A 24,985-nucleotide genomic window follows, 5' to 3' on the forward strand; every position below is an offset into this window, starting at 1 on the left:
TGTTCATGTTTATAGACCTACTGAGATAAATGTACCCCACTCCTTGGTGCATATTTCCACTCAAATTCAAACATTTATGTCCATATAGTAGGCACATACACATGACTTTCAATGAGTTGCTTTATGAACATAATATACGCAGCCTCTCCCCCTTCCCAAGCTCCTGACTGCAGGGTGGGGCACGGTGAAGGTGAATGAGAGAATGTCTGAGTAGAAGCTTGCATGTGTCACTAAGTGTGTCTCTGACTACATGCCACAAAACAAATAGAAATTGTGTTTTCATTATTCACTATTTGGAATTATCCGCTGTCTTTCAATTACCTCTATGCCATCAAGTTTCAATGGCCATCTATCCCTTACTAAGCCGCTATTCCATGCAGACTACAGCTTAGGGGTTAGCAGCAAAAGCTTTGCTCAAACTTGGTACAAATCCTAGCTTTACAACTCACTTTGCACAAATACCTTAACCTGTCTGAGCCTTAGATTCAACTTTTGTAAAATGAGGATAACAATACACACCTCACTGAACTTCTGTACTAAATAGGTGATGATGGAAAGTGTTTGGAACAAAGTATAGGACAAAGTATTCACATATGATAGCTATATTTTCATCATCACTCTATGGGCATTGGAGATAGAAAGAAGTATTATGCTAAGCGAAATAAGTCAGAGAAAGACAAATATCATATGATTTCACTCATATGTGGAATTTAAGAAACACAACAGATGAACATAGGGGAAAGGAAGGAGAAATAAAATAAAAACAGAGAGGGAGGCAAATCATAAGAGATTCTTAAATACAGAGAACAAACTGAGGGTTGCTGGAAGGGAGGTTGGGAGGGGTGGGCTAAATGGGAGATGGGCATTAAGGAAGGCACTTGTTGGGATGAGCACTGGGTAGTATATGTAAGTGATGAATCACTGGGTTCTACTCCTGAAACTGATACTACACTGTATGTTAACTAACTTGAATTTAAATAAATATATTTTTTAATTTTTTTAACGTTTATTTATTATTGAGAGACAGAGAGACACAGAGCATGAGCAGGGGAGGGGTAGAGACAGGGGGAGACACAGAATCTGAAGCAGGCTCCAGGCTCTGAGCTGTCAGCACAGAGCCCGACGCAGGGCTCAAACCCACAAACTGTGAGAACATGACCTGAGTTGAAGTCGGTCACCCAACCAACTGAGCAACCCAGGCGCCCCAAAATAAGTAATTTTTTTTAAAAAGAAGTTATACATAAAAGAGTTGCTCTTTTTCCTTATGAGTTTTTAAAATCTCATCAATGGAACAAGATAAGTACCTGGAGAATGGAAAGACATAGAAACCTAAAACTCTCATTCAAGCCCTAAAATGCAATTTATGCTCTTAAATCCAAGCCCTGTTTTAAAATTTTTAGCAGATTTCAATGTTCTAATAAGATTGCTTTTTTCTTCCGTCATTCATCATTCCCATGCCTCACTGTCTTACATACTCCACACATCCACCTCAGCCTCTCATTTAAGGCGTTGACTGGAGAATTCTGGGGATAAAAAAGATAATGAGAGTTCATTCTGTGCATTTCCCTCATTCTGGGCAAGAGACCATCTGAAGCATTCCAAACCCAAGTGAGACAGCCATACACATGGCCAGAGACTGCACCTTCCCATCTCCCCTGGTCATCCTTTAATCTCAGAAAATTCTTCCTTATGTTCAATCTCAATCTGTTTTCTTTCAACATTGGCCTCTCCTTATGACTCATCTGATTGGGGGTGAGGTACACAAACCCTCAAAAGCTTAAGAAAATTCTCCAACATCCACATGATAACATTGTTCTATTGCTTATCACCCTAGGTCTCTGAAATTTTAGGTCCCATGTATTTTGCTATTACCCCATTAAAAATTATCAAAAGCATTAATTTGGTCCCTACCAGGGTGTAACCTCTTATCCAGTCATCCGGTCTCTCCTTAAACTTTTGAAAGATGAAAATAAATATCTTTGAGACATGAAAATATCATGATAATATCTTAACTGCCAGGATAGTTAAGAACTCCTATTTCAGTCCCTCCAACCCCCATAGTCTCTTCAATTGGTATCACCAAATTATCACTCATTTGACTAAGGGACAGTACAACCCTGAGGCGGAGCATGACTAATATGACCTCCCCAGTCCCTTCCAGTCCATCATATGAAGTAGGGGAAACAAAATTGGCAGCAGTCATGACCCACGCAATGCTTGCCCCAGGGGAGCCCCTGAGGACCAGGCAGACTCCAGCGTGGGCATGGCAAGGTATTTTCCCAAAGTGGGCAGAGTGCCAAACCCTGGCATAGTGACTGGCGTGGGAGGCCTGGAGACAGAAGAGGAGCCAGGGCCCACACTTCTCCCTCTTCCCCAAACTCAATTTCCCCAGCCTAGGCCCCTCCTCTTAGACTCCCAATTACAAAATTTTCAGGCCTTCTATAGTGCTCATGTGAGGACAGACATGTATTATCGATCATTTAAGGCCAGTGCTTCTCAAGCCAAAAAGAGCATACAAATCACCTGGGAGCTTATTGAAAATGCAGATTCGGATTCATGAGGTCTGGGTCGGATTCATGAGGTCTAAGATTCTGCATTTTTAACAAGCTCTCAGGTGGCACTCATGTTGGTGGTCCATGGACCATACTTTGAAGAGCAAGGATCTAGATAGATGACTGTAGTAGTTTCTACAACTGTCTCCCAGGAAGAGTCTATCTATCTATATCCTGTCTATCCTCCAGATTGCAATAAGAATCATATCTCATCTTCCTGATTCAGAAATCTCACTCCATGGCACAAATACAAAATACAAACCTGGCTCATAAATTCCCTTCAAATGTGAAAAAACACATCCCTCACAAGACTTATTCTTTCATGACTCTTAAAGGTCCGTGTAGCCTAGAATTACTGTCCCATTTCTTTTCCAGCTCACCTATCCTTCTTTTATTTCCCAAATTTCTCCATAGGCATCCTCCTCCAGGAAGTTTCTCTTGGCCAATACCTCTTTCTCAGTTTCTACTCATACCTTCCCTTCCAAAGTCATGATGTCTCAATCCTTAACCAGTTCCTAATTCCTCTTATTTCAGTCCAATTTTTCTCCCCATGCAGTATAAATTCTCTCTCCCCAAAGAATCTTAGATGATCTCACAAGGTTTTTTCAGCAGTCTCTCAAAAAGCGTCTAAAGGAGTTGGTAAGTATATGGTAATTCTCCCTCCAGCAGGTTTCTCTGGAGTCAACTGCTCCCTGTTGCAAATATGAGAAATTCCACAAGTAAGACAGTAGCTTCCTATCCCCCTCTCTCAGGGCAGGCCCCATACATAAATAGAAAGACACTGGTCCTTCTATGCCAAAACATAGAACTCTGACTGCTTCAAGAAAGATGTCTGTTGTGCCCACGCTGGAGACAGTCTAGACTTCAGGGATTCTGTGGAGTCAGGTAGAATGGGTTGGGTCTTCTATCAATTTCACTACTTCCTGCTCCTCCCCAAATCCCATGGGAATAGATGGAGAGGGACCAGAGGAGGTAGGTTCAGGCATTCTCCTGCCCCAGGGCTGTATTTTCCCTGTTGCTCTTTGAATGAACAACACTGTTCTTTCTGCTAGGTCTAGAGGAAGGAGAGAACCTCCCCTCTTGCCCTGAGCAAGATTCCACTGTGCTGGAACAGACAGGATAGGATAGTCACCAGAACTCAGGCATAGCCAAACAAAGGCAAAAGTAGAAGTGCCTGGGTACAGTTCTAGATGCTGGGTTCTAAATGGAGAGAAATGTCATTTGTCAAGGAGACTGTCCTAGGAGATAGTTTTAAAGGAGTAGCACAGTGCTAGCATGAGAAGAGGGAGAATTTTCTACACCAAAGACACATGTAAGGCTTAATTCAATTTAACATAAATTGATTAAATGTTCATTATGTGCCTGGCCCCCAGCTGGATGCTCTGGGGGAGTGAACAAGATACACTCCTTACCTATGGCCTACAATCTAGTAGAAAAAATAAAGACACACAGATAACCGTAGTATTTTATTTTTTTAATTTCAGCTTTAGTGAGGAAGTATAACTGACATATAAAATCGTAAAGCTATGTAAAGTGGACATTGTGATGATTTGATATACACATACATTATGAAATGATTCACTATGATTTCCCCACTGTGAAAGACTTAACAATGGTATTTTAATCTAAATGTTTCATTAAATGAAGGTAAATGTTAAAAGGGCACCTTTGTTCCCCTCACTTCATCTTTACATGTGCAAGGGCTTCAGCAGGAGCTTTGGTTTTTAAAGTGTGGTCCCTGGACCAGCAGTGTCAGCATCACCTGGAACCTGTTACAAGCTTGTTTTCACAAGCCCTTCAGGTGAGGTGACAGACACTCACTGAAGTTTGAGAACCACTGAGCAGAGTACTATTCCTGGCCTCTCTCCACACCCCCTCTCTCACTGTACCTGATTAGTGAGCTGAAGAGACAGCACTGAGCATGCCCAGCTCAGCCTCTTCCAGTTATTTGTTGGTTTTCTTTTTTCATCCAGGGCTGACCTGCCCACAGGACACATGCATTCAACCTGCTCATACATGAGAAAAAATCTAATAAAAGCAGGCTCTCTACTGTGATGGATGGCCGGGGGTGCTCAGTACTACTCGTGATGAGTAAGTCTGTCTAAAGTTGACGGTTTAACCACCTGTCTCTGTATCTTGATTATCGATTGGTTCCAAACACAGGAGGGGGGACATGGGGTGTTATTTACTGTACCTTTATTGCTCCAACAGTGGGTCATCGTGAAAAGTGGGCAGGATACAGGTTTAGATTTCATGCAGTAGACAGACCTAGTTGAGAGAATAACAGGACAGAAAAAACAGAGGAAATCCTTGAATTTTTTAACTAAGTGGAACTTTAGAAATGTCCTGTTCTGGGGACCTGGGTGGCTCAGTCGGTTAAGCATCTGACTTGGGCTCAGGTCATGATCTCATGGTCCGTGAGTTGCAACCCCATATCAGGCTCTGTGCTGACAGCTCAGAGCCTGCAGCCTATTTCGGATTCTGTGTCTCCTCTCTCTGCCCCTCCCCTGCTCGATCTCTGTCTCTCTTTCTCTCTCTCTCTCTCAAAAATAAAATAAAAACATTAAAAAAAATTTTTTAAAGAAATGATCAGTTGTGACCTCTTGTGTTACAGATAAATAAGCAGAGTGTTGAAGGAACTGAGTGGCTTGCTCGAGGCCACATTGCTAGTTAGTGGTGGAAACAAGACAAAACCCAGGACACCTGGCTCTCAACTACGCACTTTCTGAACAAGTGGACCAAAGCAGACAATAGTAGAGAAACTTTAAAATCCAGGGATACAGATATTAGCAAGTAGAAAAAACCAACCCCAGGGATTTTCAGCATGGGTGGTGGATTCAAAGCCAAAGTGCTTTGTGCTCAGAGGAAGGCTCTGGCTCCAATCCACCTGTGCATGGCCTGTTGCCCTCTCAGACAGCCAAGCCTCTGCTTCATTTTCCTGTACGTTTCCTGGTGTTGCTCTCTCTGCTACAATCTCTCCCTGCTGCCCACTTATGGCAAAATCCTATCTGTCCCTAAAGAGAGCCAACTCAAATGCCATTCCTCAACAAAGTCTTCTCTGATTTCACCAATCAACCCTCACCACTGTGCCAGCCACAAATGATCAACCTCCACTCCAAATTTCCAAGACCCTTTATTTGTATATTACTAATGACAACACTTGCAGCTATGCTTTACCCCTTGTATTAGAATATAAGCTCCTGGGGCACCTGGGTGGCTCAGTCAGTTAAGCATCTGACTCTTGATTTTGGCAGGTCACGATCTCACAGTTCATGAAATCAAGCCCCATATCGGGCTCTGTGCTGATAGTGCAGAGCCTACTTGGGATTCTCTCTCTCCCTCTCTCTCTGCCCCTCCCCTATGCGCTCTCTCTCTCAAAATAAATAAATAAACATTTAAAAAAAACACAGAATATAAGCTCCTTAAGGGAAGGGACCATATTTCAGTTATATATATTTTTTGTCTCTTTCTAGTTTACTTTTTTAGTGAAGTATAATTAACATACAGTTTCAGGAGTACAATATAATGATTCAACAATTCTATACATTTCTCAGTGCTTATCAAGATAAGTACACTCTTAATTCCCTTTATCTCTTTCACCCTTTCTCCCACACACCTCCCCTTTTGTAACCACCAAGTTTGTTCCTTGTATTTAAGAATCTAGGGGGGGATTTTTTGTTTGTCTTTTTGTTTATTCATTTCTTCTATTTCTTAAATTCCACATCTGAGTTAAGTCATATGGCATTTGTTTTTCTCTACCTGACTTATTTTGCATACTCGAGGGGCTCCTGGGTGGTTCAGTCGGTTGAGCATCCGATTTGATTTTGGCTCAGTTTATGATCCCAGGGTCATGGGATTGAGCCCCTGTCAGGCTCCACACTGAGCATGGAGACTGCTTAAGATTCTCTCTCTCTCTTTCCCTCTGCCTCTCTCCCCCCCTCATGCACTCTAATAATAATAATAATAATAATAATAATAAGCTCTAGCTCCATCCACGTCATTGCAAATGGCAAGATTTCATTCTCTTTTATGGATGAGTAGTATCCCATTGTGTGTGTGTGTGTGTGTGTGTGTGTGTGTGTGTGTGTCACAACTTTATTCTTTCATCTATCAATGGATAGGTTGCTTCCATATCCAGGCTATTGTCAATAGCACTGCAATAAAAATAGGGGTGCATGTATCTTTTCAAATTAGTGAAAGTGAAAAGCTTTTGCATAGCAAAGGAAACCATCAACAAAACAAAAAGGCAACCTATTGAATGGGAGAAGATATTCACAAATGATATATCCAATAAGGGGTTAATATCTAAAATACATAAAGAACTTACACAATTCAACACACACAAAAAACAAATAATCCAATTTAAAAATGGGCAGAGGACCTGAATTGACATTTCTCCAAAGAAGACATACAGATGGCCAACAGACACATGAAAAGATGTTCAGCATCACTAATTATCTGGGAAGTTCAATTTAAAACTACAATGAGTTATCACTTTACACCTGTCAGAATGGCTAAAACCAAAAAGACAAAAAAATAACAAGTGTTGGTGAGGATGTGGAGAAAAAGGAACCATCATGTGCTGTTGGTGGCTGTTGGTGCAGCCACTATTGAGCCAGTATGGAGGTTCCTTCAAAAATTAAAAATAGAATTACCATATGATCCAGTAATTCCACTACTGGGTATTTACCCAAAGAAAACAAAAACACTTTTTCTAGTTTCTTTTAATAATAACTTTTTAAAACCAGTAAACAGTTACAGACACAATTGAAAAGCAGATAAGTTAAAAAAAAAAAAAAACTTTTTTTAAAGATGAGAAAGAGCAAAGACACATCCTTCACAATACATACAGAGCTCTATTAGTGTTTCCCCATCAATATCCCATTGATGCTGTGCTCCAAAGTACCCTCCATTATTGTGCAAGGAAACCAGACAGCATCCAGGTGTGATGATGTAAAATCGAATATGTACAGGCACTGCAGAGTTCAAGGTCCACAATTCTGGTCCTAACTCAAGTGGGGTTAATCCTGCATGCATGGTGGATCCCATAGCCAAAGTAGATAGCAAACCCAATCAGCATCCAGACACCAAAGAGGGCCCAGGTGCCAAGTGTCAGCTGCATCATAAGGTAAACATTCATAAAGACGCTCATTATTGGGAGGAAAGGCAGAGCAGGGACCTTAAAGTAAAGGAGAGTGGGGCTCTGTGGCTGTCTCCAGATGACCCCAGTGATCCCAGTGATGAGAATCAGGAGTAGCACAACCACTATAATCAACAGTGGGTTTTCAAAAAGCAGTAGAACTGGCCACTGGACCAGCACCAAGCAAAGAAGAAGGAGGAGCAGAGCAAGCAGTGAGAAGCAAACGTAGACAACCCGGCCAGAGAGTGGAGTGGGGGTGGAGCTGCCTGGACAAAATAGTCTCCACAGAGTCAGCTTCTCTGCTGCAGGCCCATTCTCCTCCTGTGCCTCTGCTTCATTTTCTTCATCATTCAATTCAGGCTGATACCTGACAATGAGAATACAAATAGCCACCAGGGAGTAAGTAAGCAGGGTCCCAAATGACATGAGGTCCACAAGATCAGTGAGTCTAAAGAAGGATGTCATCAACGCTGTGATAATGCCCGAGACCACAGTGGCCACAATGGGGATGCTTGTTTTGGAGTCTATCCTGGCAAGGACACCGAACAGGAGGCCATCATCTGCCATCACGAAGGTCATCCAACGAAGGAGAAACATAGAGTCCAAGATGCTGGTAGAAAGAGCACAGAGGGCTCCAATAGCCACGACATAGCGGGCAGGGGCCCAGCCAATATGGAGAAATGCCTCAGGCAAGGGGCTCCCAGGTTGAAGCTGGTAGTAAGGCACCATAAGCGTAAGTGCTGAAGAGACCCCAAAATACACCAAAAAGCAGATGAACACTGAAATCACAATGCCCATGGGGACAGAACGCTGGAGATTTTGGGCTTCTTCGGCAATGGTAACAACACTGTCGAAACCAGTAAATGCATAGAAACAGGTCGCTGCTCCACGGAGAATCCCCTGGAAACCGAAAGGCACAAATCCTCCATAGCCCAGAGGGCCCAAGGGAGAAGTGTCATTGAGTCTAAACATGGTCATTATGTAGTCCTCTTCCGTAAGCTGCCAGTTGTGCAGTTTCCCCTTAAGGAAGCCAGAGATGATGACAAAACCAAGAACCAAAACATTCACCACTGTGAACACTGTAGTAACCAAGACAAACTCACTAGCCCTGACAGCCAGCAGTCCGGTGAACAACAACATCAGGCCCATGGCAAAGAAGTCTGGATATTCTGCAAAGACATGGGGAATATTCAGTGGGATGCTCTCATGCAAGGTCTGAGAGATCTGGTTCCCAATCAGGTTGTCAAAAGCTAAGCTCCAGGCCCGGGCCACACTGGCTGCACCAGTAACATAGGAGAGAATGAGGTTCCAGCCAGTGATGAAAGCCCAGAGTTCACCTACAGTGACATAGTTGTACAGATACGCAGAAGCAGAATGGGGAACCCGGGCGCTAAACTCTGCATAGCACAGAGCAGCCAACACAGAAGACAGGGCGGCCACCAAAAAGCAGATCACAATGGATGGTCCTGCTTTATCACTGGCTACCTCACCAGCCAGGACATACACACCTGCACCCACTGTGTTGACCACACCCAAGGCCACTATATCCAGAGTGCTCAGCCTTCCGGCAGTGGAAATCTTAGCCACGTATTGCTCCAGTGTATGTCTCCGTACCAGCTTTTGACCAAATCTGCGAAGTGCCTGATACAACATTCTAGCTGGAATTGAAGAGGGTTCTAGGATCGGAGTGCTGTAGCAAGCCCAGTGAGCAGAGAGTCTCAGATTGGGTTCAGTGAGGCTGAGTTAAGCCGAGTTGAGTTGAGGCTGCCGAGTTCGGGTGCTCAGGTTTCAAAGCTGCTGCTTCGTATTTCATCTTATATGTGCTATCCCTCCATAATGCCTAAGACATAGTAAACAATAGATATTTACTGAACCCATATTCAACCAACCAACCAAAGCTCAGAAGTCACATGTCACCTGTTGCAGCCCCAAATCACAGAAATTGACACCAGAGGACACTCCAGAAAAATCAGCCCTGCTTTCCCCCCAGAAAAAGTGCCAAATACCTCCCAACATTCTGCTTTTTTACGCACCACATGACATAATCCCATTTGGGTTCGTCTAACTCATGTAGCTTCATGTACTAATTAAGCTGTAAGACACAACAGGGCATGAATTTATTGTGCAATAATTCACACGCGGGATGTTTGCGCAGTGCTTGGGCGTGAGTTATGACACATTAATTCACGGCCTAGAGGGCCTCATTGCAATTACAGAACCATTTTTTAAATATCATCTGAGTTTAAAATACAAATATTGGTCCCCCAGTCTTAACACCCTTAGCCCCAAAATCAGCTACCCAAGGTCAGACATCACTTTGGTTTCCTTTCTCCTCATTCTGCATCATCCATTTAGCTGTACTGATGGAAAAGAAAGTACAGTCCAACCCTTGGCTTTACCTACCTAGGCCCACAGAGGCGCTGTGAGAAGAGAGGAAGTGGGAGAAAGGAGCAGGGCCTTTATAACTACCTGTAAGAATGAGAGGAGCAGTCTGTCGGGCGAAGAAACACTGGAGAAATGAGTGTAGCAGCCAACAAGGGTCCATTACTAAGAAAGGAGAAGAACCAGAAAGGCCATTTTATGAATTCTGACATTCAATATACTTCACCCAAAGCAACCAGGCAAAATTCACTACAATTTTTATGTCCACAGTTATGAGAGTGTGATGGGTAAGGAGAAAGAAATAAGTCACCTAGCTCAGTAGCTCACAACCAAAACAATTCTTTCTGTCTCCTCCCTCTCTGGGTTCCGGGAGAGAAGGTGAGCTCACTTCTGCAGACGACTCTCCTCTCTGGCCACCCCGTGCTCTATAAACACATCCGTGATGTCAGCCGCCAGCCACCTGGAGAATCTGCCCTGCTCTGTGAGCTTGTATTAAAACACTCACTTATAACTCCCTATTAATTTTTCACGAGGAGTTATTTTTAACTCGCTCAAACCATTGTCTGAATATGCCAAATATATTTTCTTAATGAACGAACCCGGCGTGTGGTTCCTCCTTCCTCTACTCCCCTGCTGCTATTCAAATGGTCCCCTCCTCATGGGGAGCAAGGCTTTGGATGAACAATTCACAGCAATGCCCCGGAAATGAGTAGTGGAGAGCAGAGAAAACAAAGTCACACAGCCTCCATTCTCCTCCCTACTCAGGCTTTGGTTTTGAAAGAATTTTAGGGAGTATTGTCAGGGGGTTTCAAAGACAGAAGGATCAAGTCAAATTTGAAAATTCTTCTCTAAAGATTATCAAAAGGAACCCTTAGATTATTGGGTCAGCCCTTCCATCTACAAATCCATCAAGATTCCTTATTTGCCACCCACCAGTTCCGATGTTCTGATTTACTAACAAGCACACGAGATAGACAAGGAGGTCCATTCTTAACTCACGGAACCTTTATACACTATAAATGTGATTGAGGTGTCCCCACCCCACCCCCAGGCTTCAAACCCTTCAGTGATTCCCTACTGCCCTTCCTTCATAACCTGACCTGTGTTTATTCCTCTAGCCTCATCCCCTGCGCAGTTCATGTTCCAGCTGCGAAATTCTACACTCATTATGTTCCCTTGCTTCTAATGCCCTCTTTGCCCCCTTCATTAGCTAAGCCCTCCTTATCTTTCAATTCCCAGCTCAGAAGTTGCTTCCCCAGGAAGGCTTCCCTGACCCTTATGCTGCCCTTTCTGTGTACTGTCATAGCACACGGGCTTACCTCATTTGTCATTTATCCTAATATATCAAAATTCCAGTTCAACTACCTCTCTCCTTCTCCTCCTCCTCCTCCTCCTCCTCCTCCTCCTCCTTCTCCTCCTCCTCCTAACTGTGAGTTAGGTGCTTAATAAATATTTGTTGAACAAATGTACACACGGAGAAGAGAAACCTGCAAGAGCACATAATCCAGAATATCCTATCTACTTGACTTTGAGATACATACCTTGCAACCAAGCAACCTTATAAACCTGGCTCAGGTAAATATATAAATGGCATTACCCTCCTTGTAGAAGGCAATCAAAATGAAAAGTGTGAAGGGAAAACCAACTGAGATAAAACCTTGACCACAGATCATTCATGGCAGGTATAAGCCATACATAGGTGATAAAACATTGTCTGCCTTTGAGGACACTTGTTTTAAAAATATCAGGCTGCCTTGGGTTACAGGCAATGAACCACCCACACCCAGTTAGAGAAGTCCTCCTTTTTTTTGAAGGCATCATGTTCAGAATCTCTAATCCAGGTAGGATGCCTAGGGCAGAGGTTCTCACTTCAGGGACAGAGGGAGACATAATGAAGACAACTGGGGAACATTTTCAAGCTTCAGATCCTCTCCCTCTGGATATTCCCGTCCACCTAACCCCTCACTTCCCATGACTGCTCTAAACCACCCCACTTGACAGGAAGTTGTCCTCAGTTTCAAAGGGAAGAGATTCTTTTTTTTTTCCAAGTGTGTAATAGTAATTTATTTAAATAGTCATCCCGCCTTTTATTAGTCTCACAGATTTTTTTAAATTTTTCACTGTTAGTATACATAGCATTTCCTTTTTATTTTTTTAATATGAAATTTATTGTCACGTTGGTTTCCATACAACACCCAGTACTCATCCCAACAGGTGCCCTCCTCAATGCCCATCACCCACTTTCCCCTCCCTCCCACCCCCCATCAACCTTCAGTTCATTCTCAGTTTTTAAGAGTTCAAAGGGAAGACATTCTAAAAGCTTCCTTCACAGGAAGGCAGCACAGTTTAGTAGTTAAGAATAAAGGCTCTGCAGGTAAATTGTTCAGGTTCAAAACTCAACTCAACCTCATAGCTGGGTGACTCTGGACAAATGAGTTCACCCCTCAGTGGGAGTAAAAGTAATCACCTCACAGAGTTGTTGTCAGGAGTAAGTGACATGATGCTTGGAAAGTACCTATCTCGGTGCCTAGCCAACAATATGCATGTAATATAATCTACTTAATATTTAATATTAAAATCTGATCCAAAGTCCCCAAACTTTGAAAATCAATTAATCTTTATAAATGTCTAGCCTCAAAATCATGCACTAAAATTCAAGCTGTTAGCTAGCCTTCATGATAAAATGAAAATAGTCTTAATCCATATATTTCACCTTGAAATTCTAAGGACTCTAATTAGACACCCACATACTAGTGCTAAACACTTTGGGGTCCTAGGCTGACTGAGTTAGACCAGGCATTGAAAAATGCAAGTCTTGGGGCACCTGGCTGGCTCAATGGGTAGAGTGTATGATTCTTGAACTTGGGGTCATGAGTTCAAGCTCTATGTTGAGTGTGGAGCCTACTTAAATTTTTTTTTATTTTAATTAGAAAAATAGAGTAGAGTTTTAAAAAAAAAGAAAGAAAAGAAAAATGCAAAATAATAATAAAAATTAAAAATTAAAATAATAATAATAATAATAACAATAATATCTCTGAAAGGCCCTTGAGTGGCTCAGTCGGTTAAGCTGACTCTTCATTTTGGCTCAGGTCCATGATCTCTCAGTTCACGAGTTCGAGCCCCGAATAGAGCACTGGCAACTCAGAGCCTGCTTAGGATTATCTCTCCCTCTCTCTCTCTCTGCCCCTCCTCCACTCACATGCTCTCTTGCACTCTCTCAAAATAAATAAATAAACATTTTTTAATTAATAATAATAATAATAATAATATCTTTGTCTACAGATGCCTCATCTTATTTCTGAAAGAGTCAGTGCTGGGTACAGTAGTGATAAGAGCAAAGAACATTATGTCAAAACTTTTGAATTTGAGCCCTGGCTCTTCCGCTTGGCTATGTAACTAGAGTAATTTGCTTAATCTCTCTAAGCCTCAGTTTCCTCCTCCATAAGGAACTTTACTTGACTTCCCTTACTGGATCATCATGAGAATTCTATGAGAAGATACAGACTACCACACACTGCTGGTGGGAGTATAACTGGTGCCACCATCTTGAGGCATAATCTTAGTGGAATTAAGAGTGCACACCCCCTCCAACCCCACAATCCCTCTCCTAGGTACATACCCCAAGGAAACTCTGCTGAGTCCATGAGGAGACCCATGTGAGCATGTTCATCACAAAGTCCTACAGTATTTGTCACTCACCCAGCTACCTCTCAGCCTTCTGTCTCTCTCTCTTCCCACTCTTTTTTCTCTAGCCACTGACCTTCTAACCATTCTGGTCTCCTAACATACCAGACAAGACCCTACCTCAGGGCCTTTGTACTTGCTGTCCCCTCTAACTGGACCACTTCTACCCCAGATATCCACACAGTTTCTTCCTTAACTGTGTTTGTTGAAATAGCATCTTTGTTGCAACGCCTTCCTTAATCACCCCATATAAAACTGCAGTCTGCTCCTGATCCCCCTCAACATATCTTATCCCCTTGCCCTGCTTTTTTTTTTCCATAGGGCTTATCACTATTTGAGGTGCTACGTGTTTTACTTATTTATTTGTTCATGATTTGTCTCACTCCGAAAGAATGTAAGCTCCATGAAAACAGGACTTTTTTTTATTATTTTGCTCCTGGTTGCATTCCCTGCACCTATGACTGTGCCTGACACAGTTGGCACTGTGTGGTTGTTGAGTGGATGAATGTATCTAAATACACATATAGAGCATGGATTGGAGGAGCATTTGTTAAAGACACTACACAAGTGCCCCCAGTGAGGAGGGGAGATGGGAACAGAGAAAGGAAAGAAGAAAATGAATCAAAAAGGGGTCTTACAGAAAGGGATAGAGCCAACATGCCATGATGGAGGAAGTGATTGATTCCACTCTGTGCACTTCAGGTTCAACAAAGGAAATGCATGATGTACTGTTGTGAGAGGACTTGGTACATAGATTGATAAACAGCAGACACTCAACATATTTAAACTGAAGGGGAACCAGAGTCCTGCCATCGTCAGAACATGGAGACAATAGGGAAGGAATACCTGCTAGAAAGAGGGTGGAGAACAGGGGAGGATGGGGCACTCTTCTTACCAGTTCCCCTGAACCCATGTCTGTTTTCCCAATTTCTCTTTCTCCCTCAGCTCCTTCAACTGTCTCTGGACGTTCCTGTGGTTGGCCCTAGGGATGCTTGTACCATGTTTCTCTCTCTGGGGAACCATCCTCAGCCACCTACCTCCCAACAAAGACACAACAGTGGTTCTTAACATTTGTTGAATCACAGACTCCCTTGACGTTGCCCTTCTCAAAAAAATGTCCTACACTCTCCTGAAGTTCAGCCATGGGCCCCGAGCAAGAATCCCAAAGGAGGACCACCTGAATGGCAGGGTCATACATGCTTTTGATCATTTCTGTTTCCCTCCACTTTGTTATGCAGGATGGTCCTTGGGCTCTTCCCACTTTTACTGAAGATGAGTGAAAGTGGGCTACAGACGAAGTACAAAGATACCAGAGAAGCAACCCAAAGAACAAAACACATGGAAGTTAAATAATCATATCTTATGACTCAAACAGAAGCAAGCAGAACAAATAAATGAACAACCAAACTTGTAGAAGAAGAAGCAAACCCATGATTGGGAATCCTAAGCAAGTCTCCTTGCAATCCAGCTTATACCAATACAGAGGAACATCGTCCTCAAACATCATGTTCAGAAATACCCTTTCTCTAGTAATAATCTTCAATCATTCCAAAAGTTTATATTCAGTCCAGACTCTCTGACCCAGCTGCCAGAGCTCTGCCCTAATTCTCCCCCTACCCTCAGGCCCATCACCTCCTTTCTCACTCAGCTCCTCACATCCTGATTTACCCTTCCTGGGATGAGCCTTTGGCCTGGGTAAGTTACCTGCCCTGCCAGGGATGCCCTCCTCACTCCTTTCTTCCAGTCTTGACCCTCCAGCTCTTTTTAACTCTATTCTACAACTTTTCCCCCCACATCTAGGAAGCCATTCCTAAGCCATTCTGACTAATCCCCCATTTCCAACCTTCCTCCCCTTGTCACCAGCACTTACAGCCGATCCTGATGTTCAGCTGAAACTAATTTCCCCTTTCTGGTGGAGTCCTGGGTGTGTCACTTAAATTCTTTTACAGTCCAAAAGCTTCCAGAGGGCAGGGCCAGGATTCATATACCTCCTCCTTCTGAATTCCACACTCCTATCCCCAGCCATCACTACCCAGGACAAGGATCTGCTCATAATTGTACCAAGAAACCAAAAGAGGCACTTAAGACAGAGGAAATGTACATATAGTGTATTGATTGATTGCTATATCTTGAGATTCCTAGAAGTAAGGTTTTTTTCATTTTTTTTTTCTTTTTTGGAAAGAGAGAAAGGGCCAAACAGAGGTGGAAACAGGAGACTAGAACAACTAGAACATGCACACTCATCTATTTCAAGAGCATTTCCTGAGGACATTTCCTAATGAGGGCCCTGGGCCTGTGAATCTCAGTTTAATTAGGAAACAGTCTCTCCCAAAGGAGGTGCTTGGCGCAGGGGAGGTACTTAAAGAAATGCAGAGAGAGGCCAGGGAACATGAAGCCAGCTTGTATGAATTCCATAATGCCCCCCGGCTCCCCGCTTCTCTCCCTCCTCCTCCCTGTGTTTCTCTCAGTCTCTGAGCTCATTCCAAACTCCAAAACAAAAGTTCCATCCCAAGTCGCCAAGAAGAACTCCTGTCAAATCCAACAATCCACCCACTAAATTGCAGGCTGTCTTGCTTTCCCAGCCAGCCCCACCCACTCTCCTCCATCCTGGAGGTCACTGTGTTCACTCCTCTGTCTCTAAGAAGGGTACTGCCCTCACTCTGGACCTTTCCTTTTCAAAACATTTTTCCAAGGCAGTTAAGTTCCACTGCCTATTGTTGGGTGTTACTACCCCTACCAATCAGGAAGCTGGCCCTGTGGCTCCTCCTGTAGAGCTTCAAACACAGTTTGGATAGAAGTTTGATAAAGACTTGGGAGGAAGGCTAATGAGGCTATTAAATAATTATTTTCTCAAAGGTTCTCAAAATTTCAGAGAAGTGGACTTGAAACGCAACATCTCCAGAGATGATATTAATCTCTTTCCATCCAAGCATAGCTTCTTCCTGAACCCAAATTATATAAATTCTCTCCTCCACCTTAAAATTTCAGAAGAATGAAAAGTCCCGAGCCATTCAAACCAGTGGCTCTGAAACAAACAAGTGTAAAGTCTCCCGGATAGCTAAGCTTCCCAGAGTTTCCCAAGTCCTAATTCAAACAGCCCTGCAACTCTGGGAGGTGGGGAGCAGTCAGGAATACAAGAGTAGAGGCTCTGAGTTCAGGGCAACAACCTTAAATAGTAAGTGTGGTGTATGTGGAACACAAACACTTCCAAAGTGGAAACAGTTCAGAATACATACAAAAAAGTAAACAGAGCGAAAGCCACCATGAACACGGGCGAGTCTCATAGCCAAACGTAGAACTTAGTTAACAAAATGAAATGAAAAATGGGATTTTCCCATTTTCTCTTTCTGTCTGTGCCTTCTCTAGAAGTGTATGTCTAACCATGGCCATTCATTTATTTATTCAACAAATATACTGGTCCCCAGTTATTCAACACTGCTATAAAGCAAAGAAAAACACAAAAATCCCTCCACTCAAGATGCTTACATTTCTGTAGGAGGAAGCAGACAATAAACAAATAAGTAATAAGAATATATATTGTGTTGGATTTGTGATCAGTGCTGCAGAGAAAAGTAAAGCAAGAAAAAGTTCAGATGTGCTCAGGACGTGTGTTGGGATTTTAAAATGGGTGATCCTTGGGGCGCCTGGGTGGCTCAGTCTGTTAGGCCTCCGACTTTGGCTCAGGTCATGATCTCGTGGTCTGTGAGTTCGAGCCCTGCATCAGGCTCTGTGCTGACAGCTCAGAGCCTGGAGCCTGTTTCAGATTCTGTGTCTCCCTCTCTCTCTGACCCTCCCCTGTTCATGCTGTCTCTCCCTATCTCAAAAATAAATAAATGTTAAAAAAAAAATTTTTTTTTAAATAAAATGGGTGATCCTTAGGGCGCCTGGGTGGCTCAGTCCATTAAGCATCCAACTTTGGCTCAGGTCAGGATCTCATTGTTCATGGGTTCGAGCCCTGCATCACGGTCTCTGCTGACAGCTCGGAGCCTGGAGCCTGCTTTGGATTCTGTGTCTCCCTCTCTCTTTTCCCCTCCCCCACCCACACTCTGTCTCTCTCTCAAAAATAAACATAAAAAAAATTAATGGGTGGTCCAGGGGCTCCTGGCTGGCTCAGTCAGGGGAGTATCAGAGGAGCACGTGACTCTTGGTCTCAGGGTTGTGAATTGAGCCCCACTCTGGGTGTAGAGATTACTAATAAATAAATAAACTTTTATAAATAAATAAATAAAATGAAAAGGGTGGTCCAAGACAGCCTCACATTGACACTGTTGTGCAACTATCACCACCATCCATCTCCAGAACTTGTTCATCTTCCTAAGCTGAAACTCTGTACCCATTAAATAGTAACTCCCCATCCTTCTCTCCCCCCAGACCCTGGCAACCACCATGCTACTTTCTGTCTCTATGAATTCAACTACTCTAGGTACCTCATATAAGTGGAATCATACAATAGTGTCCTTTTGTGACCAGCTTAGTTCACTTAGCATAAGGTCTTCAAGGTTCATCCATGTTGTAGCATGTATCCGATTGTCCTTCCTTTTTAAGGCTGAATAATATTCCGTTGTATGTATATACTACATCTTGTTTATCTGTTCATCCATTGATGAGTATGTGGGTTTCGCCTTTTGGCTATTGTGAATAATGCTGTTATGAATATGGGAGTACAGATATCTTTTTGAGTCTCTGCTTTCAATTCTTTGGGATATATACCCAGAAGTGGGATTGCTGGATCATACTGTAATTGTATATCTAATTTTTTGAGAAACCATCATGCTGTGTTCCACAGCGGCTGCGCCATTTTACATTCCCACCAACAGTGCACAAGCGTCCCAATATCTCCACATCCTCGCCAACACTCACTATTTTCTGTTTCTTTAATAGCAGCCATCCTCATGGGTGTGAAGTGATACTTGGCGATCTGGGGGGAATAACAAGGAGGCCTGTGGGGCCAAGATGGAGTGAGTGAGTGGGAAGAGGTAGGGGATGAGGTCAGAGAGAAAGTAGGAAGCCAGATTCTTCACTTAGGGTCTGAGAGTCACTGTGAGGACTTTGGCTTTTACTCTGGGTGTGATGGAAACCCTAGAAAAAGTGATAGTTTTATATGTTGGCTACTTATTTTCATGTTCTTTGAACTAAGCATTTGGTTCTCAAACTAAGGAAAGGCCTCCTCCAGAGTTCGAAAACAAGACATGGAGACGGTTTCTGCAGAACTCTCAATAGACGTTGTTAGATGACCAGCACGTCTAACAACACAGTGAGGGCTGAACAAGCTGCGTTCTTGCATCTGCCTTCCTCTAGAGATGCCAAAGAAGAGATGCCATAGAGTCAACCATGGGAGCGTAACATGATGGATTGCTTTCATTGAAGCTGTTCACTTTATGGATTATCTCTAGGCAGGATTTGATCACTTAAAAATCAAACAAAAGTCATTTTAGTATCATTCACTCTTTTAGGTTATTCCCACCATGACTGGATAATCAAGAGCTGACATGGATACAAAGGGCCCTTTTTCTGGAACCTGGTGAAATAAGGGGCTGCAAAGACAGGGGTAGGTAGACTCTCAGAAAGGGGGCAGGAACCATGTGCATCAGGCACTCGGAAGCCTTGCAGAATTAAATAGATGAATCCAGTCCCAAGCCCCAGATGCCTCAGGAAGGACTGTCAGAAATGTCTGAGATGATCAGAGCTGGAGAGAGAAAGGGCCCCAAAGGGAAGCCTGAAAACACATTTCCGAGAGGCAAAGAGTACCTCTCATAACCTCACTTCCCCCAGGCGACAGGGATGAAAGCTTCTACATCAAAATGAGAAGTCCAAGGAGTTATAGATTTTCTCAACAATAAATAATCCGGAGAGAATGGCCGCCCAACCACCGTTTATAAATGTTAGAAAATACACACTTGTGTGGGTGGGGAGGGGGGAGATGGAGGGTAGAGAAGGAGAGAAATATGGGGTTGTCCCCACTGCGAAAGGAGGAGGGACAGAAATCAATTTTCACCAGGCCATTCTGAGGATTCAAATGGGAGTTAGGGGAGGGAAGTATAATAAAATCTGGAACCCTAAATAACTAATTTCTCTCAGCAAGGAAACAGACCATGTACTCTTAGGTTCTGCATGCTGTGTTTCTTTCCATCTGAGGACCACCTTATTCACCGTCCAGTCTCAACATAGTATGATCACCACCCACCCCCAGGGTAAAGAGACTCCACAGCTTGCCTCACATCATAGTCCCCACCTCATTTCCCTTCTCTATGGGCTCATTACAGAGGTCTTAGGTTCCCTTTAAGCCTTCAAACATGTCTAATAAAAATGGGAACAGGATATAGGAGAAGGCTGCTCTTCCTCCTCTCCTCAAGTAGAAAAATAATAGACCTAGGTAGCAGTAAAAGTCTTTGGTCATTCATTCATTCATTCATTCATTCAACAGTAAGCACCTTCTTAGAAGGACACCTTCTAAGTCCTTGTGCTTGATCTTACAAACATAATGGGAAGGAAGAAAACATGCTCCCTGTTTACATGGCACCCCTTGTCTTTAAGAATGTTCTTATATAATATTACTGCCCAAAATGTGTAACCTGAATCGAATGATAAAAATGATCAGTCTAGGGGCACCTGGGTGGCTCAGTCATTTAAGTGGCTGACTTTGGCTCAAGTCATGATCTCATGGTTCATGAGTTCGAGCCCTGCCTCGGGCTCTCTGCTATCAGTGCAGTTCCTGCTTCAGATCCTCTCTCCGCCTCTCTTTCTGCCCCTTCCCTCTCCTCTGCTCATGCACACTCTCTCTCTCAAAAATAAATAAAAATTAAAAAAAAAATTTAATGATCAGTCTACAAAACAACCTTCTACAGAAAGTTAACTTTCTATAAAACTGTTCAAAACTGTCAGTGTCAGGAATGACAGCCTGAGGAACTGTTGCAGATTAATGGAGAATAAAGAGACACAGGGGTGCCTGGGTGGCTCAGTGGGTTGAGTGTCCGACTTCAGCTCAGGTCACAATCTCGTGGTTCACAGTTCAAACCCCATGTCAGGCTCTGTACTGACAGCTCAGACCGTGGAGCCCGCTTCGGATTATGTGTCTCCCTTTTTCTCTGCCCCTCTCCTGCTCACACTCTGTCTCTCTCTATCTCAAAAATAAATAAAATATTTTTTAAAAAGAGAGAGGGCGCCTGGGTGGCGCAGTCGGTTAAGCGTCCGACTTCAGCCAGGTCACGATCTCGCGGTCCGTGAGTTCGAGCCCCGCGTCAGGCTCTGGGCTGTTGGCTCGGAGCCTGGAGCCTGTTTCCGATTCTGTGTCTCCCTCTCTCTCTGCCCCTCCCCTGTTCATGCTCTGTCTCTCTCTGTCCCAAAAATAAAAAAATAAAAAACGTTGAAAAAAAAATTAAAAAAAAAAAAAAGAGAGAGAGACACAACAATGAGATGCAATGCAAAACCTTGGATTGGACCTGGATCAGGGAGAAACATTTTACTATTAAAAAAATTGGACAGTTAGTAAACTATGGACCATATTTCATACACACACACACACACACACAGGAGCACTGGAGAGAGCATGCAAATGTAGAAAAATGTTAACAATCAATCCTGGTGAAAGATAAATGGGTGTTAATTACACTATTCCTGCAACTCTCTATAGGTTTGATATTTTTCAAACCAAAAAGTTAGGAAGAAAACAAGAATGTCCCAGTAGTAAAGGTTACGGATTCTTATTCCCTGAATGGCCTTTATAAACAAGCTTGCCATCACTTTTGGTTGCAACAAAATCCCACCCAGAATGATCTAGCCCAAATCAGGAACTTTAGATCAGAGGAGTGGGTGGGAAGATAGAACTCCTTTGTCTTTGATTTACAACCAAAATTGTCAGCAAGCAAAAATGCCTGGAAAGAAACCACAACCTTGGCTCATGTTAGTACGGTTATAAAAACTACATACTGTTATTGTCATTTTGTGGGACTAACACAAATTAATAAATCAGGGCCCTAGGCTTGAACTGTAAGAGGCATGGGGGGAACATGTGCAGAGGCTGGAAGCAGAGAAAAATTATATCAGGCAAATAGGGGGACCAGATATATATGAAAGAATTAGGGATACATGGAGAAAGGGGTGAAGGAGAATCAGAATTTGTTAAGCTGTAATGCACATATGTTCCTTCATTTAACCCCCATAACAACCCAATGAAATAAGTGTTATTATTCCAACTTTAAAGACTGAGAGGTGAGACAACTATCCTAAGCTCATACAGCCAGTAAAAAGAAGAGCTGGAATTTTAACTTGGTTCCTTGTTACTTCAAAGACCATGTTCTTTCTACCGTGGCACCTTGCCTCCATAAAGGGTCAAGACTGCAGCATGGCTTTTAAAGGAGTGTTTGAGCCAGTTCTTATCTTTGTGTCTAGGTCACCCTCTGCCAATGTCTTCCCTTTCATCTCAAATAGATACTGATGGGCCAGAGCTAGAAGTGGAGGAATCATTAAATCTGAAAGCTCCATCTAAACCATGTCCTGCTAAAATCCTAATCCAAGCGACTGGGGAAGGGGCAGGTACCTGGCTGGCTCAGTCAGTACAGCATCCAACTCTTAATCTCAGGTCTTGAGTTCAAGCCCCACATTGGGTGTAGAGATTACTTTAAAAAAAAAAAAAAAAGGAAAATCCTAACCCAATCTAGTGCCAAAATGTCTCCAGACTATATTTTTAGATGTCAGGAAAGATTCCAAACATCCCCATAGCCATCCCAATAGTTCCCAGATATAATTTTACAGCTAATTATAATTCCTACCCACAACTTTAACCCACATCCTTTAGCTTGGCTTTTAGTAGAAATATAGGATAATAGATCTCTAGATGCCAAATATAAGTCACCCTCCTGAGACTTCTTTCATCGTTTTACTCTTTCATTGTCCTATTCCAAATATTTTCTAGTCACTACCTCATTCTTGAGAATAAAAAAAAAAACATATTCAGTGAGGTTAGGAAATGCTAGAGAAGGTAATGAAACTTTCATTCTCATCGCATAAAGGAAGAAGGGGGTGGGGAGCAGGTATTTTTTTAAATGGGAACCCAACAGCAGGAAGATGGTTGCAATTTCCCTGACAGCCTAAAAACCTCCAGTTTTGGCCCTCCCAAACCTCAGCCATCACCCAAGCCTTCCAGATGTTGCTGGCACACACCGTTAGGAAACATCTGTCACAAAGGACAGCCCCAACTGGGACAAAAGAGAGTAGTAAGGCAGACGGTGCCAATTTAATGAGGACGGTTTAACAAAACATCTTTTCAACCTCCCTAATTCACTTGGCCATTTGCTCCCCAGACTTGGCCCCCAGTCAGGAGCAGACTGGGAATGGTTGCCAGAAAATGGCAATCTCCTCTTTATCCTTAACCCAGAGGAACCCAGTACCAGAAAAATGTCAGCTCACCAGTCACTTCCAAAATACGATTCCCCCATTCCAGAGCTAAAACTTCACGGTGATGCTGGGGAAAAGGACTTCAGCTGTGTCAGGTTGATATTCTGGTTTGGTGGTTGTTGATAACCAGACACCTGACTGAGTAGAATATAAAAAATGAGGGGCGCCTGGGTGGCGCAGTCGGTTAAGCGTCCGACTTCAGCCAGGTCACGATCTCGCGGTCCGTGAGTTCGAGCCCCGCGTCGGGCTCTGGGCTGATGGCTCAGAGCCTGGAGCCTGTTTCCGATTCTGTGTCTCCCTCTCTCTCTGCCCCTCCCCCGTTCATGCTCTGTCTCTCTCTGTCCCAAAAATAAATAAACGTTGAAAAAAAAGAATATAAAAAATGAGCACCAGCCTTCCCCATTGTGACCCATGTATGTGACCAGCTCTGAGCTCACAGCACCTAGAGCATTGTTAGTATTTATTAAATCATCCTTGGAAATAAGCACGAAGACTGATGGACATCACATCGATATGGACCTCTTTGTCTATTTTTGTATCTCCTCATTATTTTTTCAAGTTGTTAAAGAATATGGACTTAAGATAAAGAATAATGGGTATTCTGAACATGCTATTAGTATAGGAAGATCAAAAAAGAAGGTAAAGGATTGCCTTTCTATTTTAGTTTCAAAAGGAGGAAAACCCTGAATATGTCCAAAAACAAGACCATTGACAAAGCAGCCTCTAAGGATCCTGACTTTATTGGGGGAAATTGCCTAAAAATTTGGATTAAATCTAAGGAATTCCAACTGAAATCATTGGTTTCAGATATTTGGGGATCAACAACCAGCCTTCAATTCAATTCAGCTGACATGAAGTCACTTAGACACTTAGCACACCTTGTCTACACTAGACCTCCATCTACTAGGTTCCTACAGTTCACAAATACTGTATATCCAGGGCCAGCCTCCTGCCATAGTCTCTGGTCCTCCCTCCTGGTCCATAAAATTGGTAACTCTGAACAATCACATCCTCTGGGCTCTCACTCAGATTCACCCAGCAGCCATCAGAGAGTGCTGCCCTTCCTTGAAGCAGGATAAAGCCCTAAATCACATTCTTCCTGACTACTGCATTGCAGCAGATAACTGAAGTGTGAGTGCCCTCTACCCTCCTTCTGGAAAATGACACTTTCTTCAAGTCTTACAAAGATTCTCTCTCTCTCTCTCTCTCTCTCTCTGTCTCCCCACCCCACCCCACACCACCACAACTAGACCTGCAGTATCCTGCTCTCTGTTAAATCCAAACTTCTAAGATTGTATTTCCAAGGCTTCCTTTTCAGTGTTCTTCTACCATTTACTGTTACTACTAACCTTCTGTGTCTCTCTGCTTGACCAGGACAAATCTTTCCCCACACATGCACATCTTGCTGGCATTAACATCAGCCCTCACACAGACTCTCCCTTTTTCTGCCTAGAACACGCTCTTTCCAAACCCTGTTCAGCATGACCCTCCTTCCAGAAGCTTCTCTGGCCACACTTATAGATAGATATCTGATCTCTCCAACACGCTCTTCCTTTCCCCTGCTCTCTCCTCATTACTATCCAGTGGCATAACTCAGTGGCCTAGAACTTCGCACTGGGAGAACACCCCTTTAGGAAAGAGGGTAAGAGTAGTTGTGTGGTGAGGTGGAGCAGAGAAGCACAGCTTCTGCCTGGTGATGCTTTTGGCTTGCCTCTCTTTCCCCAGCTGAAGCCTGAGGTACAAAGAGTTAACTGGCCACAACCAAGGAAGTACCCCAGGGTCTACAGCCCAGCTTGGCAATGTCAGAGATATGAAATAAGAACTGTGGTCCAAA

The 24,985-nt window shown here is 43.2% G+C and overlaps 1 pseudogene across 6 annotated transcripts in view; it reads right to left on the reverse strand.

Annotated features, from left to right (window-relative positions):
- Nucleotides 1–24,985, reverse strand: part of LOC112867450 (cationic amino acid transporter 3 pseudogene) — a 113,051-nt pseudogene that overhangs the window by 82,218 nt on the left and 5,848 nt on the right. For 2 of the 6 annotated variants that reach the window (XR_015253600.1, XR_015253599.1), the window contains exon 2: nucleotides 4,747–4,820. The exons of 1 other annotated variant lie outside the window; for it this stretch is intronic. The product of XR_015253600.1 is annotated as a cationic amino acid transporter 3 pseudogene, transcript variant X4 (transcript). Of the gene's footprint in view, nucleotides 1–4,017; nucleotides 4,559–4,746; nucleotides 4,821–6,723; nucleotides 9,533–10,161; nucleotides 10,240–24,985 lie in introns of those variants that run through there. 3 more of the 6 variants (XR_015253601.1, XR_015253597.1, XR_015253598.1) reach the window with 3 other exon arrangements.

Source organism: Puma concolor, chromosome B4, assembly GCF_028749965.1.
Source record: "Puma concolor isolate L17-30 chromosome B4, mPumCon1.1.hap2, whole genome shotgun sequence".
Lineage (NCBI taxonomy): Eukaryota > Metazoa > Chordata > Mammalia > Carnivora > Felidae > Puma > Puma concolor.